Source organism: Aquarana catesbeiana, linkage group LG04 (assembly GCF_042186555.1).
Source record: "Aquarana catesbeiana isolate 2022-GZ linkage group LG04, ASM4218655v1, whole genome shotgun sequence".
In the NCBI taxonomy this organism is placed as follows: domain Eukaryota; kingdom Metazoa; phylum Chordata; class Amphibia; order Anura; family Ranidae; genus Aquarana; species Aquarana catesbeiana.
The window spans coordinates 637,238,195-637,256,603 of record NC_133327.1 but is presented as its reverse complement, the minus strand read 5'-3'; the positions used below and the strand labels follow the sequence as shown (position 1 = coordinate 637,256,603).

The following is an 18,409-nucleotide window of genomic DNA, read 5'->3' as shown; positions in this document are numbered from 1 at the left end:
CGCAGCACTTTACATATACCGGTACATTGTACATTCACATCAGTCCCTACCCTCAAGGAGCTTACAATATAAGGTCCCCAACTCACATTCATATACTAGGGACAATTTAGACAGATTCCAATTAACCTACCAGCATGTCTTTGGAGTGTGGGAGGAAACCGGAGTACCCGGAGGAAACCCACACAGGCACAGGGAGAACATGCAAACTCCAGGCAGGTAGTGTCGTGGTTGGGATTCGAACCAGCAAACCTTTTTACTGCTAAGTGAAAGTGCTAACTACTACTCCACTGTGCCGCCCATTTATCAATTATAAAGAAATGTAACTCGTTTCTGAATGTTTCAATTAGAACCTAATAATTTTCCTTGGTAGTAACATTGAACACTGAGATAACCTTAACGATAAAAGAGGCATGTGTATTTTACCTAAATCTTGGTGTGGTTTGCGCATTTCTTCTAGCCAGTTACTGACCACCCTATACCAGATTTACTGCTACAGAGCAGCTCTCCTGTGCAGAATCACACACATATATATATACATACATATATAAACACACACACACACACACACACACACACACACAATTCTGCACTTCCGCCTGCAGGGTGGGCACCGGCGAACCGCCAGCGGGCCGCTTCTGCTGTGATTATTTACAGCGGAAGCCGATCCAGCACCTGCCAATCGTCAGGCAGAGACACCGAACGAGGCTCTGCCTATGTAAACAAGGCAGAGCTCCATTCTGATGTTTAGATGTTTAACTCCTTCCCAGCCAGTATCATTAGTACAGTGATCAGTGCTAAAAATATGCTATGCACTGATCACTGCAATAAAGGTCACTGGTTCCTGCAAAGTGTCAGTTAGTGTCCGATTGTTTGCCGCAATAGCCCCGCTATAAGTGGCTGATCACTGCCATTACTAGCATTAAAAAAATATTCCAGTATACTGTGTATAATATAAATATACATATACACACACCTACACACACAATAGTTTGCAGGCGCTATAACCTTATAAATGTGGCACCGGAGGGAGGGGGGTACAGATGAGCGAAGTTCCACTTTTGAGTGGAACTCCGCTTAAACTGGTAATTGTCGAACAACACTGTACTCTAACAAAATTTATATTTTTTTTCACACAAATAGAGCTTTGTTTTGGTGGTATTTGATCACCACTAGATTTTTATTTTTTATTATATAAACAAAAAAAAGACCAAGAAAAAAAAATGTATATATATATATATATATATATATATATATATATATATATATATTTTTTTTTTTTTTTTTTTTTTTTTTTTTTTTTTTTACTTTCTGCTATTAAACATATCCAATAAAAAAACAAAACAAAAATTTCTTCATACGTTTTGACCAGAACGTATTCTGCTACATGTCTTTGGTAAAAAAAAAAAATCCCAATAAGTGTATATAGATTGTTTGCGATAGATAGATAGATCTATATCTCTATCTATATATACATGCATGCATACACACACACACAAATAGTTTGCAGGTGCTATAACCTTTGCGCAAACCAATCAATATACGCTTATTGATTTTTTTACATTTTTGAATTAGATGTGTTTTATAGCAGAGAGTAAAAAGAAAAAAAAAAAAAAAAAAAACTCCAGCCCCCCCCAAAAAATTGTCTTTTCTTTTTTATAGCACAAAAAATAAAAACCGCAGAGGTGTTAAAATAACACCAAAAGAAAGCTCTATTTGTGGGGGAAAAAAATGACAAAATGTTATTTGGGTACAGCATTGCACGACTGCACAATTATCAGTTAAAGTAACGCAGTGTCGTATAGCAAAAAATGGCCCAATCATGAAGGGGGTAAATCTTTTGGAGGTCAAGTGGTAATCCAGGGTGATACTTCCTGTAATAAAGACCGATCACAACTTCTCTCTCTCCTTGTGCAGAGTGACTGGTCTCGTCTCCGCCCCCTGCTGTAGTTTTCTGCAGGAAGCCTGTAGGGGGTGGAGCTGCTGGGTCCCTCCCACAGCTTTGCTCTCTGCACAGGATAGGTACAGCACAATGAGGTCCCTGCTACTTTTACAAGGTAACATCTAGGTTTGCAAAGCTATCTGGTACTCATAAACTGGATTCATACGTTTGTGGCTATTGAGGAATAAATTTAAAATACATTTTTTGTGCCCAGAGTTTAGCTTTAGGGATGTCAAGACTTGGGTTCTGCATTGTATGTTAAAGCCCAACTCCAGGTTTTCATTTAAATAGTTCCTTTGGGAAAATCTGGCCCAAAGCAAACCATTTCCTTTATGAATTGCAGGCGATACTTTTACTTACAACAGAATAACTGGGTTTTGAAAAGCATTTGATACACAACATGGATTTTTTAGCCCCTTGCAGCTAATAAAATATTTAAATGAGATTTTTGTGCCCAGTGTTGAGCTATAAACATAGATTTCCACTGTCCCGGATTTCCAGGACAGTCCCACATCAAGATGTTCTGTCCGGGTGACTGGACTGGGTCCCTTGAATACTGCATCACCCTTTTTTTGAGTTACTGAGCATGCACAATAAGGTCCCTTTCACATTGGTGACCACAGGGTGGTAAAAACAGATGGTCGAGCCAAAGCTTTAAAATCTGCCAAGTCTTATATACAGCCAGAAGGGGCTGTTGACGTGCTGCAGCATTTTGCGTTGCAGAAAATTTAGCACGACATGTCAAGTTGACAGGCTCAGCACATTCAATGGGGCCATGACTCGGCATGACCAGTCCATTTTCTGCTATTTAGCACTACGCTACTTAAAGAGGAGGTCCAGCCCCCCCCCCCCAATGAAAAATTTAAAGTCAGCGGCTACAAATACTGCAGCTGCTGACTTTTAATATTGTGAAGTCGGCACCCCAGGCTGTCAGGTGCAGCAATCATTCCAAGTAAGGGCACCTGGCAGTGAAGCCTTTCAGTTCCCTACTGCGCATGCACGAAGTTTGCTGCCCTTTCTAATTGGCCCGGCAGCAGATGGAGGAGGAGGAGGGGGGCTGAACTTCGAAGAGATGGTGCCGCAGTGCCGTTACTGGAAGTGGGGAAGGGGGACCTGTCAAAAACAGGTACCCATTCCCCCCCCCTCCCCCCTAAATGGCGCCAAATGTGGCACCGGAGGGGGGGGGGGGGGGGGGAGGACAGATAAGCGGAAGTTCCATTTTTGAGTGGAACTCCGTTTAAACTGGTAATTGTCAAATAACACTGCACCCTAACAAAATGTACATATTTTTTTTTCCACACAAATAGAGCTTTCTTTTGGTGGTATTTGATCGCCACTGGGTTTTTATTTTTTATTATATAAACAAAAAAAAAAGACCAAAAAAATTTCCCCTCTTACATTTTTTGGGGACAGCACAAAATTTGGGGTTTTTCGTTTACTTTCACTTTCAATGATAAAGGAAAACAGGACAAACAAAGAGAGTGAATCTCACTAATGGGGGGCACAGACCGCAATAAAAACTGACAAGTGTTCTAATCCCTCTCCACTCCGTCCAAAACTAACAAAAACGTTTTGCCTTTAGTTATAATTAAATATCTAGGGTGATCAAGGGGTTAAATGTGCCTATCAAGTGTTAACTTGAGCAATATGTGCTGCTGTTTACTAAAGATCTCTTTGTTTCTTATCCCTGCATTCCTTTGCAGGGATAAGAAACAGAGATTGTTCCCTCTGTACAGATCTCACACAAGGCTCTACGTTGTGACTGAACACAGCCAAACAGCAGGTCGCAGCCACGAATCATGGCCCGGGACCTGCTGACAGACCCCTGCTGTGTACGAACACAGCGGGTGTCGGCAGAGGAGGGGGGGGGGGGGGAGCAGGCAGTGACATACCAGTATGAATCTTTGCCTGTACGGGCCGCACCACCATGATGAATTCTAGTGGGCATCCAGGTGTGCCAAGAGGGACCATCACTGCTGAGGTTGACTATCCATTCCAAGAGGGGCAAACACAGTCTGCAGGGTCTGAAGCGTGTGATCACCCTTATTGGCTGTTGGATTGGAGTTTCCCTTTAATATCTCATGCATTGATGGATGGTATGAACATCACCGAATGATTGTTGCTGCAAGGCGTGTCATTTCTGCCGATCGGTCACTTCACACAGATTGCCGGAACGTCATCCAGACACGCAGCAGCTTGTCATCCGGGATGTGTAGGCGCGCGGCTTCTAATGAACTTCCACTGCAGCTCGCAGCACGCTGGGGGAAGGGGTGTCAGCTCCTCTCACGGTCTGCCGCTTCACACAGCAACGCCTGCCTGCTAATTACATCCTGGAGGAGCTGATCTTACTAGCAGGTGTAGAGCGTGTGGCACAGATCTTCCCTAACCAAAATCTGACAATACATTGAAAGCTTCCCCTGTTTAATCTGCTGCTAAAAGCTGCACTCTGGGCAGATATAAAAGATACAAATAAATGCAGCTCTGTAATCATTAATACCTCATGAACTAGTAGTAGAAGTACATGAATATGACCTTGTGTCAGCCTCCTGCAGTCCCCTGTATAGCAGAGCTGGAGGGTAAGAAGAAGCAGCACAAAGAGCCAATCAGTTCATGTGATAACAAGCTTGCTGATAGGAGGAGACGGACAGATCAGCACATCACTGTGCTGCTTCTCCTTTCACTGTCCAGTCACAGGCTGGGGGCGAGCCAAAATGACCTGAGCTCAGAGGAAGTGGGTTAAATGATGCAGGCCATCAGAATGAGGACATCTAGTGGCAGAAAAAAAAAAAACACTGTGGGGTAAAATCTTTAGATTAAAGGTGAATCTTGCAGTAAAAGCTGGTTTTGATATCTTATCTTTTAATGGGCCATTTATTAGTAATGCACATGCCGAAAATTATCAAAAAGAAAAAAAAAAAAAAAAACAAAGTGCCGATAAGGCACAGTTCAAACCTATGCAGGAGAAGCTGCAGAAAAAGCGTGGTGCGTTTCTGTTGCGATTTTGCCACAATTAGCATTTTTGTATCTGCCCAACAACAAACTGCCCAAATTTAAAAAAAAAAAAAAAAAATTATGCAAAACACGTGTGCAAAAAACACAAAATGTACTGCAAATTCGGATCAAAAGCACACTACATAAGTGTGAACCAAGCCTAAGGGCTGACGAAAAACCTGCGACTTCACAGCAATTTTACCATTTGTGGGGTATTTTTCATGGGTCATGTGACTCAAAAAAAAACAATAAAAAAAAAAAAAAAAAAAAAAACACACCCGCAATACGTGTTCTTGTTACGTTTTCAATGCATTTCAAATGGAAGGTGTGTTTTTGGTGCAGTTTGCCAAATATGCTTTTTTTTTTTTTTTTTTTAACACTGCTTCAAAATGTGACAATGGCCAGCAATAAATGAATTTCTATGCATTTAAATTCATATCAAAAAGTCGAATAGATTACACACACATACATATTTTTTTTTTTTTTAAACGTCAATTTCGGTTTCAGCCAAGGGCATCCTGAATTTTCAGTTTCGTCACTACTATTTATTTTTATCTTGTACATTTTTGGCTGGATTCTGCTTTAAAGAAAACCTGTAATATCTAAACTTGTGCAAAAGAGTGTCATTATTTAATTCTACATTACTATCTTACTATAACTATCTATCCAGGCTCAGTTGTGGAGAAAAAAAAAAAAAAAAAAAACACCTTGTTCCCTTTTTAACCATTAATCACTCTGAATCATCAGCTTTAGTCAGGGGTCAAAAGTCATCTGAGTTTTCACAGCTGCTGCCCCGTCATCTACCCAACATGCACTGCGGTTGGTTTACTGATACTGGAGAGTGCAAAATCAGGTGCAGCTTCTTCTATTAAGCTGACAATAAGGCTCCCCCGTTCCCACTAGTGCGACTTGTCATGCGGCACCCATTCCAATCTATGTGACTTAAAGTCACTATGGGCACCATGGTTGGATGTCCCGGGGCTTGCCCTGGTGGATCTGATCATGGATAGGGTACTTGGGCTCAATGCTGGTTATCTATTTCTTCTCAAGAAAACTGGAAACATAAAAAAAACAACATGAGTGCATTTGATGCGACTTGAGAGTGTAAAAGTTGCATCAAAATCGCACTCCAAAGTCACACTCAAAATCATGCAAGACTAGTGGGAACGGAGCATAAAACCTGGAAGCGGATTGGTTTCTATGCAGAGCTGCACCAAATTTTGCACTCTCCAGTTTTAGTAAATAAGCCCCATTGTCTCCCAAACTTTAGATTTGTTTTGGCTAGTGTAAACCTTTCTGTTTTGAAAGACCACCCCCCCTCAAAAAAAAAAAAAAACCACCACGCACACACTACCCTTGCAGGGGCAATCCAGAGATTTCCTCGCATTACATTAATTTTTTTTGTCTGCCAATAGATGTCCTCAGTCTTACAGCCAGCAACCATTTAACCCACCTCCTCTAAGCCCAGGTTATCCTGTCACCAGCCCAGCCTTTAAAAGGGGTGTAAGTTTTTGTTTTTCTTTTGTTTTTTTAAGAATCATACTTCCCTAGATGGGTGCAGCATTGGTCTGATCCTGCATCTGCCCCCCCCCCCCCCAGCGCCTCCAACAATGAGAATCGAGAGATCGAACACTGCCGATCGCTCAGTTCGCCCAGCTTCCTGAGCTGAGGAATTTTTTTTTTTTTAAACGCACCACACCTAAAAAGCATGTAAAGAGCACAGGTACGCACAGAGCCTTATGCTCTGATGACAGCTAAACATTTGGATTGCCCCTCGCTTTCAGTTCCGATGATAATAGTCACAAGCACGCAGAGCAAATATTTCTAACGAGGATACAGACAGCGATAAAAATCTTACAGGAGTTCTACTCATGCACCGCTTCATCAAAAACCAAATCCAAAAAATTGGGCTTTAGATATAGTATAATGCTACGGAATACCACCAAGACATTTTAGAAAATCTGTAACAGTTTGGGGAAGACCCTCTACAGTTCCAGTATAACTGTGCCCCTGTCTGCAAAGCCAGTTTTATAAAGACACGGTTTGATAAGTTTGGTGTGGAGGAACTCGAGTGGCCTTCACAGAGTCCTAACCTCAACCCTACTGAACACCCTTGGATGAACTGGAACACCAACTGAGTCAGGTCTTCTCTTCCAATTTCACAAATTTCTCTTCAGACATTACTCGGAAATCTTGTGGAAAGTCTCCCCAGAAGAGTGGAGGCCAGGGAGGGGCATCCCCCTATTAAATGTCCATGGTTTTGGAATGGGATGTCCAACAAGCTCATATAAAACGAGATGGTAAAGGTGCCCTTAAACTTTTGGCCATAGTGGCCAAGTGTACTAGCATTGGGTAAACTCCGATGTTTCTCTCAATACAGTTCAAAAGGTAAGTTACTGTGGGTCTTTTTTTTTTATTTATTTTATAGGGGGATTGTTCCATTTTTTTTTTCCCCAGTAATTGTGAGCAATAGACATTCTCTAAATACGTAGCTGATAGGCAAAAGGCCAAGTTATGTCATAAAAATTTTACAAGGGCCATTTTAGACAGATGTTAAAATCACTGCAATCCTTTACGATGGCGCTTGTCATCTATCAAAGCCATTTTCCAAACCATTTCTATTATTTTAGTGTAAACTAGTCGGTTACCATAGGAATGCCATCCTTTACGCTCCCCAGCGTGTGTGACACTCCCATATTTAGACGCTGGAATTAGCCCGAGGCATGAAAAGGGATTAGAACACCATTTCAAGGGGGATTTTTCACAGTGCAAAAATAATTAAAACTACCTCAAAAGAAAAAAAAAAAAAAGAAAAGGATGAACTCTAAAATAAGAAAATTAAATAATGAAAAACGGTTTAGGAGAAGAGGAGAACTTTAGGTGGTGTAGATAAAAGATGCAATTCTGGGGGAACATGTTCTGCTGCACAGCTAACTATCTAGTAACCCTACAGCCCCTTTCATACGAACAGACTAATTGGGTCCTGTCAGTTTTATAGGTGTACCAGACTTGGACTCTCCAGTCTCCTCTATGGAGCGGCAGGTGTCAACGGGCACATGTCCGTTGACACCCACCAACATCCAATCCGATCCCATCAGCTAAAGAAAGACAGATGTCGGTCTGTTCCCCATTTATCTGGCGCATCGCATGGCAATAGGGTCTAAACAGACAGGCTGTCCCTGTTTACATCCGATCGTCTATAGAGGACAGCGGGGTGTGTCTGTGTCCGCTCTGCATAAGCAGAGCGGACATAGGACTAGCCATCCGCCAGGCTGCAACGGAGTCCACCCCGTGTGTAAGAGGCAGGGGCGTAGCTACAGGGGTCTCAGGGGTAGCAAATGCGACTCGGCCCCATGCTGCAGGGGACCCGTGCGGCCCTCCTGTGCACCTGGATAGGAGGAGTGGCTCAGCTGTATACGGATGAATAGATCTCTCCATATAACTCCTGCAGCTGCTGAAAGCCTGCGGGAGGGAGAGGAGGAGGAGCGGGCATTCAGCAGCTGCAGGAGGTATATGGAGAAATCAATTCATCCCTATGCAGCTGAGCCGCTCCTCCTATCCAACTTCCTTCCGCTGCCTCAGGAGTCCGCCCTGTGCTTACCAGTCTCTAGTGACAGCGCTCCACCCTCGGCATCTCCACGGGATCCACCTTCTCTCCTCCAGCACTCTGTAGTGATCTCAGTGAGTGAGCACTCCCTAGTACTGCCAGGGCCACCGAGTGAGCTCAGAGGTGGAGGTGGAGCCACCTCTACTGCCTTCTGCTGTTCTGGATATGTGCAGTGGGAAGATAGATGACTGCCCAGCCTCAGAGATCCCACCAGTACATACAGTAGTTCTTTCCAGGATGTGTATGGGGAGGTAAGCTGGGGGGGGGGGGGGGGGGTCAGAGTGTGCAGGAATGTAGTAGAAAGGTGTTCGCAATTAACATCAGTTGCTGTCTTTGCATGATGATGCCACTGTCCAATGGCTTTGCAGCGATGGAGCATTGAATTAGGACTCATTCACACCATGTCCCTTCATACCCTCTGCACTCCTCTCCTGCGCATACTAACTGCTGCCATACACTCTGCACTCCTCTCCTGCACCTGCTAACCGCCATACACTCCGCACTCCTCTCCCGCACTTACTACCTGCCGTCACACACTCTGCAATCCTCTCCCTGCACATCCTACCTGCCGTTGTACACTCCTTTCATGCATATACTGGCCAGCATTACACCCTCCTTACTCCTCTCCAGCACATACTACCCCCATACACACTGCATTCCTTTGCTCTACACACCTTCAAACACATTACAATCCTTTCCTGCAAATACCACTATACACTCCATACTCCCCCACATAAATTACACTCAACAGTGGCTTGCTGAAAGCACAATTAAAAATAGTGTCCGTAGAAAAGCATTTGAAATGTTGGCAACTCTGCATTCTGTACATATGCAATATGCTGTGCACACCTATGCTTCAGTTTATGAATAGCCAGGAAGCTCTATACAGAGCTCTTCCTGTCCATTCATTTTGTGCAGCTGAGGCTACAGAGGGGGAAATTGAGGGCTGTGTCCTCAATCCCCTTGCTCTGTCTCAAAGGTGGAACATCAGAGGTCTGTTTAGACCCCTGATATCTCACTAAAGCCCCCCAATGGGGCTCCTAAAGTTTCCAAAAATAATGAAAAAAAAAAAAATTTAAAAAACAAGCAAAAAAAAAAAAAAAATTAAAAATAAAAACTACAGACACCAGTGGCGGAGCTACCAGGGTAACAATCAATGGTCGTATTTGCGACCGAGCCCTGATGTTCCACCACCGGGCTCGGAGGGAAGGGCCCGACCGGGGGGTCAGGGGGGCCCTTCATGGTTTCTTGCACCGGGGCCCAGAAGGTTCAAGTTACGCCAATGGTAAGAGGCCCACCACGGGTGGAAGGAAAGAAAAATTAGTGATGCATTGAAATTTAGGCTGCCGAAAATTATTGGGCGAAAATAAGTTGATCGATGGATCAACTTTGGTACAACCAGCCGGCCCATAGATGGATCGAATCTCTGGCCGGTTTAGCAGGGACTTCTATGGCCAGCTTAAGTGGTCTATGGATGGGTTTCAGGGGGTCCAAGAGGGTTATTACATTGAAAATAACATTTACATTCATTATACAGCCCACCTCCCTGTCCCAATCAACGGTTTCCCATTGAAAGAAACAAAAGAAAATGCACCGTCACTGCTTATAGCGCCAACCGATAAGCCCCTCTTGACTCGTTGTTGGCCCATGCCATTTAAATTGGTATCTTCGCGGGGGGGGGGGGGGGGGGTATTGGGGAAGGGGGCTATAGCTTTTTTTCGGTTCTAAAAGGGGCCCGTGACCCAAAAAAGGATTAGAACCACTGCACTAGACCATCCAAATTCATTGTTGCTGTTGCACCCTGTCCATAGACTACTCTCCTGCTGGGAAAAGCAATAGGACTGAATAGGACGTAGTGGGCCAAACACCATTATTTGAGCCATAGAATCCCAAAGGGCTTCCTGCCAACCACTCACCTAGGTAGGGAGGTATGGGTCTCAGCGGACTTCAACAGAACCCCCAGTTCAGTGACACATGGCAGAGCGGAAAATCTTATCCTATATTAAGGGTCCTCTTTGGCTGTCTGGGTGAATCCAGTTCTGCCACTGCCCATCGCCTAGAACAGGTCCCATTCCAAGAAAGGCCACCATGTGAGGACACAGTGATGTCCCCCTGCCTGGGACTGCCACTGGGTAAATCTGCAATGGCAGACACCAGTACTGGCTGAAATGCTCGGCTCCAACAGATAAGACATCCAAGCCTCTACATTTTACTGTCTACAACACAACTTTAGGCAAATGTTATAAGAAAATATTCTATAATCCATTAATTTACCCATAAAAAATAATGCTGCTTTAAAAACAGCTAGTAGAAGTACCTAAATGTGTCTTTAAAATGGATTTCCACTTTTACATCCAAATCGGGATGGCAACGGCTTCATAATTATTATATGTTGCTATATACATAGCGTAACAAACATTTTTTTTAAATTGCTGCTCATCATTTTACTCACTTATTACTTACTTAAAACAGAAGTATGGGAATGTTTGTTTGTTTTTTTTTAGAATCATACTTACCTAGGTGGATGAGTATCGGTCCAGTCCCCCACCGGCTCAAAGACTGAGAACCGAGCAATCAAGCACCGCTGATCGCTCGGTTCTCACAGCTCCCTGAGCAGAGAGCCGGTGACTGTTAGTCACCGGCTCTCTGCTCTAACCCCCTTCCCCATGATCGGCGGAGCGCTGGGCTGTGGAGGGGGCGATAGCAGCCGGCTCAGGCTCTCAGCGGGTCGCTGCCTGCTGAAAACGGGTCACAGGAGTGCAGAACAAACTGCACTCTTGTAATGCACAGAAGTACAGCCAAACAAGCTTTGAAATCTAAGTAAGATTTTCTCTATAATATTAAGATATTTAGGGACTATGTTTACTAGAATAACCCTGTCTATAGTGGGCTGGCAGGCTTACTTTCACTTTAAATAGTTCATTTGTTTGAGCCAAGCTGTCCAAATGAACTACCGGTATTTCCTTTAGGAATTGCTGTAGCCGCTGTCAGAGCTGTATAACCAGAATGCAGCATCAGCCACACACAGTATACAGCGCTGTGTTCCGGCGCAGTATGGGGGCTTCCCATCTCGTTCCCGGAAGAAAATCGTGTCAGACTGAGCGCTGCTCAGCCTTTCATAGGAAGCCTTTTGGTTTTATCAATAAATACAAGGCTTCCTTTGATTGGCTGAGGTGGATATTGTGAAGTTGCCATACCACATCGCTGTATACTGTATGTAGCTGATGTTACATATGTAGTTTATACACAGTGCATACAGCCAGCTGGGCCCAAACTATTTAAAGTGAAAGTAAGCATAGATTAATGCTTTAAATTTCGTTCATCTCATTTTATCTACCACTTTGCCCCATTTTGAAATTGTTCACAATAGTCTGCCAAAAAACCCTGCACCAAAAATAAATAAAACTAGAAAAGGTTAGAAATATTAAAAAAAAAAAAAAAAAAAAAAAAAAACAACATTTTTAGATAAAAAATTATTCACCATCGCGTTCATCAGGCAGTACCACTCACCTAAGGTAACCCATTCAAATAAACGAGGCCGCGATGCTGGAGCGCATTGGTCCAGCTTTAAGGGTGAAAACAGGCAGTTATAGCGGCGTTCCACCCAAAAGTGGAACTTCCGCTTATTTGCTTCCTCCCCCCTCCCCCTCCTCTCCAGTGTCACATTTGGCACCTTTCGGGGGGGGGGGGGGGGGGGGGACAGGGACCCGTTTTTGATAGGTCCCCCTTCCCCACTTCTGGAGATGGGGCTGTCCCTCTGAAGGTCGGCCCCCATCCTCCTTCCTCCACCACCAGGCCAATTAGGAAGCTCAGCGCGCATGCACAGTAGGGAGCCATCTGTGAAGCCAAAAGGCTTCACTGCCGGTTTCCCTTAGTAGAGAAGGTGGCTGGGGTGCTGACATTGCGAGCTCCATATAGTAAAAGTCATAAGCTACGGTATTTGCAGTATTTACAGTAATTTTTTCCCCCCAGGCTGGAACTCGTCTTTAAGTGTTACTAAACCCACAACAGTAAAATCAGTCTGTATATTCAGTAAAGTATGCTTACTATACTCACTGTGGAACCTAAAGGGTTAATTCTTTGCATTGTGTAAAAAGGCTGTTTGATCCTGTCTTCTCTGATCCTCCTCTTCATTTACTCTTCACAATCCATCTGCTAATAAGACAGAGCCTTTGGAGTCACTCTGCACATTCTCGGTTTGCTGTGCATTGCTAGAGGGGTTTTCCTTTTTTTGGGGAGGGTGCATGTGATCAGCACAGGGCCTGCAGACACTGTCTGGGCAGAGGGTCAGGGGTCCTGCAGCCTCATAAGACAGGCAGAAGAGAATTAAAACGCCTCCTACAAGCTTTAACCAGACACTGATAGAAGTCACAAGACTGGTATATACTGCTGATGAGAAAAGGTATTTAGCATTAATTTATATTTACTAAAATAATTGCATTTCCATGTTTTACGTACTGTGGGAGACCAGATATAGGGAATGCAGGCTCCTGGGTTGAGTAACACTTCAGGACAAAACAATACCTTCCGGCCTGTCCAATGCCTTCTAAAAAGTGATCACCATGGATCTGTCTTCAGCAGGCTGCTGCTGGCGTAAACAAGCCCTTGCAGTCACCTGTCAGACAAGTACATATTATTACCCTGCTTTTGGGGGGGTAAGGGGCAGTGAGCTGAGCACATGTCGGATGCTTACAGCTATAAGGGTAAGATGGGTCAGTTATGTCGGTCATATAACAGATCTTAAAATTAGCTTGGAGTTCCCCTTTAAAAAATGGCCTGACTGTAGAAGTCGCAGGAAGCGGATCGCTATAGTTAGAAACAAATAACAATGTGCTTTACTTTGCCCTCAGACCCCCCCAAAAGCCTTGTGCTCATTGGCTGCGGACCACGCGTCTATTTCTGCACATTGGGAGGAAATACAATATGAAAGTTACTTAAACTAACTTAGGAAGCAACAATTGTGGCTTTTCCTAAAGCAATCATTTGGAATCTAAGTGACTTTTTCTGTAGCAGTTTAAAAAGTGATGGCTGATATTTTTATATTTCCTTCCTTACGTCTTTTTATGTAAATTTCCTCATAGGGCTAAATGAGGGATTCAGGACACGCCTTGTCTTTGGGTGACCATACACCATCCGATATCTGGAAGGGATGGGATTCATTGGCAACATTCTGACAATCATGCAGTTTTCTGATTGACTTCCAAAAATTTTTTACAATCACTAAGAAATCATTCCCTTTCCTCAATAGAAAACTCACTGATATCTTCACTGCGCTGCATATTAAAAGGATAAGTTCACCTTTCTTCAAAAAAAATAAATAAATACACATTTTTCTTGCAGGTAAAAAAAAATGTGCAATTGTTTTTTTTTTTTTCTCTTCTTCTTTTAGTTGCCTGTTAAAAGGGGTTGTAAAGTCAAGGTTTTTTCATCCTAATGCATTCTATGCATTAAGGTTAAAAACCTATGCTGCAGCTGCCCTCCCAGAGCCCCCCTTTTTCTTACCTGAACCCGATAACTCCAGCGACAAGCACGAGCCCAGCGACTCCAGCCACTGTCTCGGGTCCTCATTGGATAGATTGATAGCAGCGAGAGCCGTTGGGGCCGAATCCGGCTATGTCGATGGATGCAGCAGCGGGACTCATAAGTGCGCCCATACAGGTGCCCCCTTGGAAAGCGGCTCTACCTGGGGGCACTCGAAGAGGAGGGGCCAGGAGCACCGCCGGGGCACCCTAGAAGAGGAGGATCTGGGCTGTTCTGTGCAAAAAACACACACCCTTACATTCACTCTAAGCATTGCACCTGCAATCAGCAGTTCAAGGGCTGGTCAGTGTCAGAAGTTTTTTCACCTCCATGCATAGGACGAGGGTGTTCAATCCCTTTAAGGAGCTTTTTTTGCACAAGCCCCCCCTGGACTGCACTGCCCAACGCACAGACAAGGAGGAGCCAAGATCTGGCGGGGGACCCAGAAGAGGACGTTTGGGGCTGCTCTGTGCAAAACCATGGTTTCTCTTTCTTTTTTTTTTTTTTTTTTTAATCCTTTAAAACAGCTTTTTCAGCAATCTGAACTACAGTAGCTCTTCTATTGGATCGGACTACACAGACCAGCCTTCGCTCCCCACGAGAATCAATGAGCTTTGGCCGCCCAGGACCCTGTTGCCGGTTCTCTGGTTTTCGTTCCTTGGACCACTTATGGTCGGCCCTGACCACTGCAGACCGGGAACTTCCCACAAGAGCTGCAGTTTTGGAGTTGCTCTGACCCAATCGTCTGGCCTTTACAATTTGGTCCTTGTCAAAGTCGCTCAAATCCTTACACTTGCCAATTTATTTTTGTTATTCAACACATCAACTTCAGGGACAACATGTTCACTAGCTACTTAATACATCCCACCAACTTTCAGGTGCCATTGTCAAGACAATCAGTGTTTTTCACTTTGCCTGTTATTGGACGTAATGTTATAGCCGATTGGTGTACATCAGGGATATGCAATTAACAGACCTCCAGCTGTTCCAAAACTACAAGTCCCATCATGCCTCTGCCTCTGGGTGTCAAGCTTGTGGCTGTCAGAGTCTTGCTATGCCTCATGAGACTTGTAGTTCTGCAACAGCTGGTCTGCTAATTGCATATCCCTGGAGTACATTTTAACTTTTTTTTAATCTACAACCAGCACCAACATAACACAACAGCATTGTATCGTGTTTTGCTAAAGTGCAATGCAGGAGAGATAAACACAGAGCGAACATGGTGCATACAATCCTATCGCAGAGCATCTCACCACTGCCCCCTACTCACCATTGGCTGCAGAATCTCACTGCAGCCTCCCTTCTTTGTACATATTAAAGGTGTGTGTCATAGTGTGAGCCCAGATGCTGACAGGAACAATGTGTAAGTAAAGATAAAAAGGCTAATAGGGTAAAGAGGAAATCCGGGCTCAATAGAGCTGCAAGTAAACAGTATTATCTGCCAAAAGGATCTGTAATTGTATTCAGCCAGTCTTGTGATTCGCACACCGCAATCACAGGCAGGACGGCAACACCACCGTGCAGCCTGACGGGACACCCCGTGTTCTTTGTTCAATACAACTGATTAATCTCAGCGATGAGTGACACTGTAAAGTGCACAGCTAAAACTGGGGAATAATGGTGTCACCTGAGGGGCTGTGCAGTGCGGCAAAGAGCGTGAAATCACAAATCGATTCTAATAAAAGATTTCAGTTATGGGTTTAGCCTTCTGACTCCAGTTCATCTTTAAAGTGGATGTAAACCCAATGTCATCATTTCTAAACTACTGCCATAGGGGTTATCTATAAGGATATAGATGCCTCCTGCATGTATCTTTACATGTCAAATGTCTCCCCTCTGTCTGTTGTTAGACCCGAAAAACTGCAGATTCTGTGGGCGGGTCTGTTGTCTGGAGCTCGGTGGGTGGAGCTGTGATGTCAGTAGACTCCCCGCCCACCTCTACACTCCCCTTGTCAGTATGTATTTTCTCCTGTGTAACACTGAACTTCTGCTATGATCTCTAACATCCAGTGAAAAGACAGGAAAGTAACCACATGACTTCAGCATGCCCAATCATGCTGAGGTGTGGAACAGCCAATCCTTGCAGAGCTGCTGAAGAAAGGAGTGGGGGAGGGAATTAAAAAATAATGCATGTCTTAGGCTAGTGCACGAGATATGTAAATCACCTGTCACTCACAGCAAGGGGGAGGATTTGACAAAGTTTTTCTCCGTTTGTCAAGTTTTATCTCACTGAACAATAAAAGAGGATTGCTCAGAGATGGATTAACTCTTTGTGGCAAGACTGGGCTCAAATGATAGGAAATCTTATACTCTACATTATGACATCAAAAAAAGAAAAAAAAAAAATTCAGGTTTACATCCACTTTAAAGCTGACCTCTGGCCTTCCCTTCAGTCTGGCACAGTTGTACCGGCTCCTCCCCTGTACTGAAACTGCTTACTCTGATTTCACTGCACATGGTGAGCTTTTCACAGTGTGCAGTGGAAGCTGCAGCAAATCGGATTTGCTGGCTGGAGGACAACCAGCATCATCTAAGCCAGTGGTTGTCAACTCCAGTCCTCAGAACCCACTAACAGGCCAGATTTTATGTATTACCTTGGGGAGATGCAGACTAGAATACTGCAATCACTGAGCAGCAAATGATATCTGTATTTCAGTGATCTTGCAAACCTGGCCTGTTAGTGGGTCCCGAGGACAGGAGTGGAGAACCACTGATATAAGTCTTTCCTTCCCAGCCTGACTGTCCCGCCCCTTTCCTTGGAATTCATCATGGAGGCTCGGCATCACAATGTGGGCGTTGACCTGTCTAGGAACGCCCACTTCTCCAGACTGGCATCCACCCATCAAGGCATTTTAATATTTCCATAACTCTTCCTAAGAGCCAGCCCACTGTTTGTATCAGTGCTGAGGGTTTTTGTTTTTTTTGTTTTTTAAAAAGGAGTACTGTGGCAGGCAGCTGTGATGCTTTTAAGAAACTATACCTGCCGGCCCCTCCCACCAGCCAGGATCTGTCTGCATTGAATAGAGAAGAACAGAGACCCAGTAATGACTTAATTGGGTCTAAAAAGGAGGGATGTAATGAAAATGGGAAGGTTTTTTTGAAAAATGTGTTGGTATGTTGATTGGGGGGGGGTACCAGGGAAGGCAAAATATAAGTGGATTCATCTTCAGCTTTAAAGTGGTTGTAAACCCTAAAAAAAAAAAAAAAAAAAAACCTGCAAGACAAAGGCATAATGAGCTAGTACACATAGCATACTAGCTCATTATGAATTACTTACCTGAGATCGAATCCCCCGCAGCGGTCCTCGTTTACCGCTCCGGTGGCCAACATCTCTCCCGGGGGTTACTTCCGGGTATCGCAGCTCTGGCGCTATGATTGGCTGGAGCCGCGATGACATCACTCCCACACGGGAGCCGCCAGTAACGTACGTGCCGTTGCTTCATTTTGCTTAACTGTGCATGTGCGGATGACGTCGCCACACGCAAATACACGGGTATCCATTTTATTTATTTTTTTATTTTATTTCAGGTACTTATATAGCGCCATCAATTTACGCAGCCCTTTACATATACATTGTACATTCACATCAGTGCCTACCCTCAAGGAGCTTACAATCTAAGGTCCCCTAACTCACATTCATACATATACTAGGGAAAATTTAGACAGGATCCAATTAACCTACCAGCATGTCTTTGGAGTGTGGGAGGAAACCGGAGTACCCGGAGGAAACCCACACAGACACAGTGAGAACATGCAAACTCCAGGCAGGTAGTGTCGTGGTTGGGATTCGAAGCAGCAAACCTTCTTACTGCTAGGTGAAAGTGCTATCCACTACACCACTGTGCAGCCCCATGAAGGTTTAGGAGATATCTAGTGTAGCTACAGGTAAGCCTTATTATAGGCTTGCCTCTGATGATATCTTATGGGATGAAACACGTCAGGCTGGCCGATGCAAGCACGCTGTGAGCCGCAGATTTTCTACCACTCATCATGATGCCTGTATTTTTCTACTACCTGTAAGTGGACTACAATAAATTGTTCTTTTTATATCTTACGGGCTTCACTATTGCTGCCTTGTTTTCTTTCCATTTGCGTTGTATCTCATTGATGAGCGTTTATCATTTGCATTCCTACTTTGAAGTCTGATGAGTTGGTGGCTATGTGATCTGGATATGGATTCCCTGTGATCGATTTCCAATATCTGGAGTGTGATACCCTGATCCTTTGTGATTTATGATCCATGCCTTTTTACCATTACTCCCTTGTAAGCACATTGGATTCACTGGGTGATGTGCTGTCGTACACTGAGCTGTGAGGTCTTCATTCCACTCGCTCGCTGCGTGAAGGCGTTC

General features: G+C 44.2%; 1 protein-coding gene across 1 annotated transcript in view; it reads right to left on the bottom strand.

Annotated features, from left to right (window-relative positions):
- Nucleotides 1–18,409, bottom strand: part of PTPN14 (protein tyrosine phosphatase non-receptor type 14) — a 158,805-nt gene that overhangs the window by 93,297 nt on the left and 47,099 nt on the right. The gene's annotated exons all lie outside the window — the stretch shown is intronic.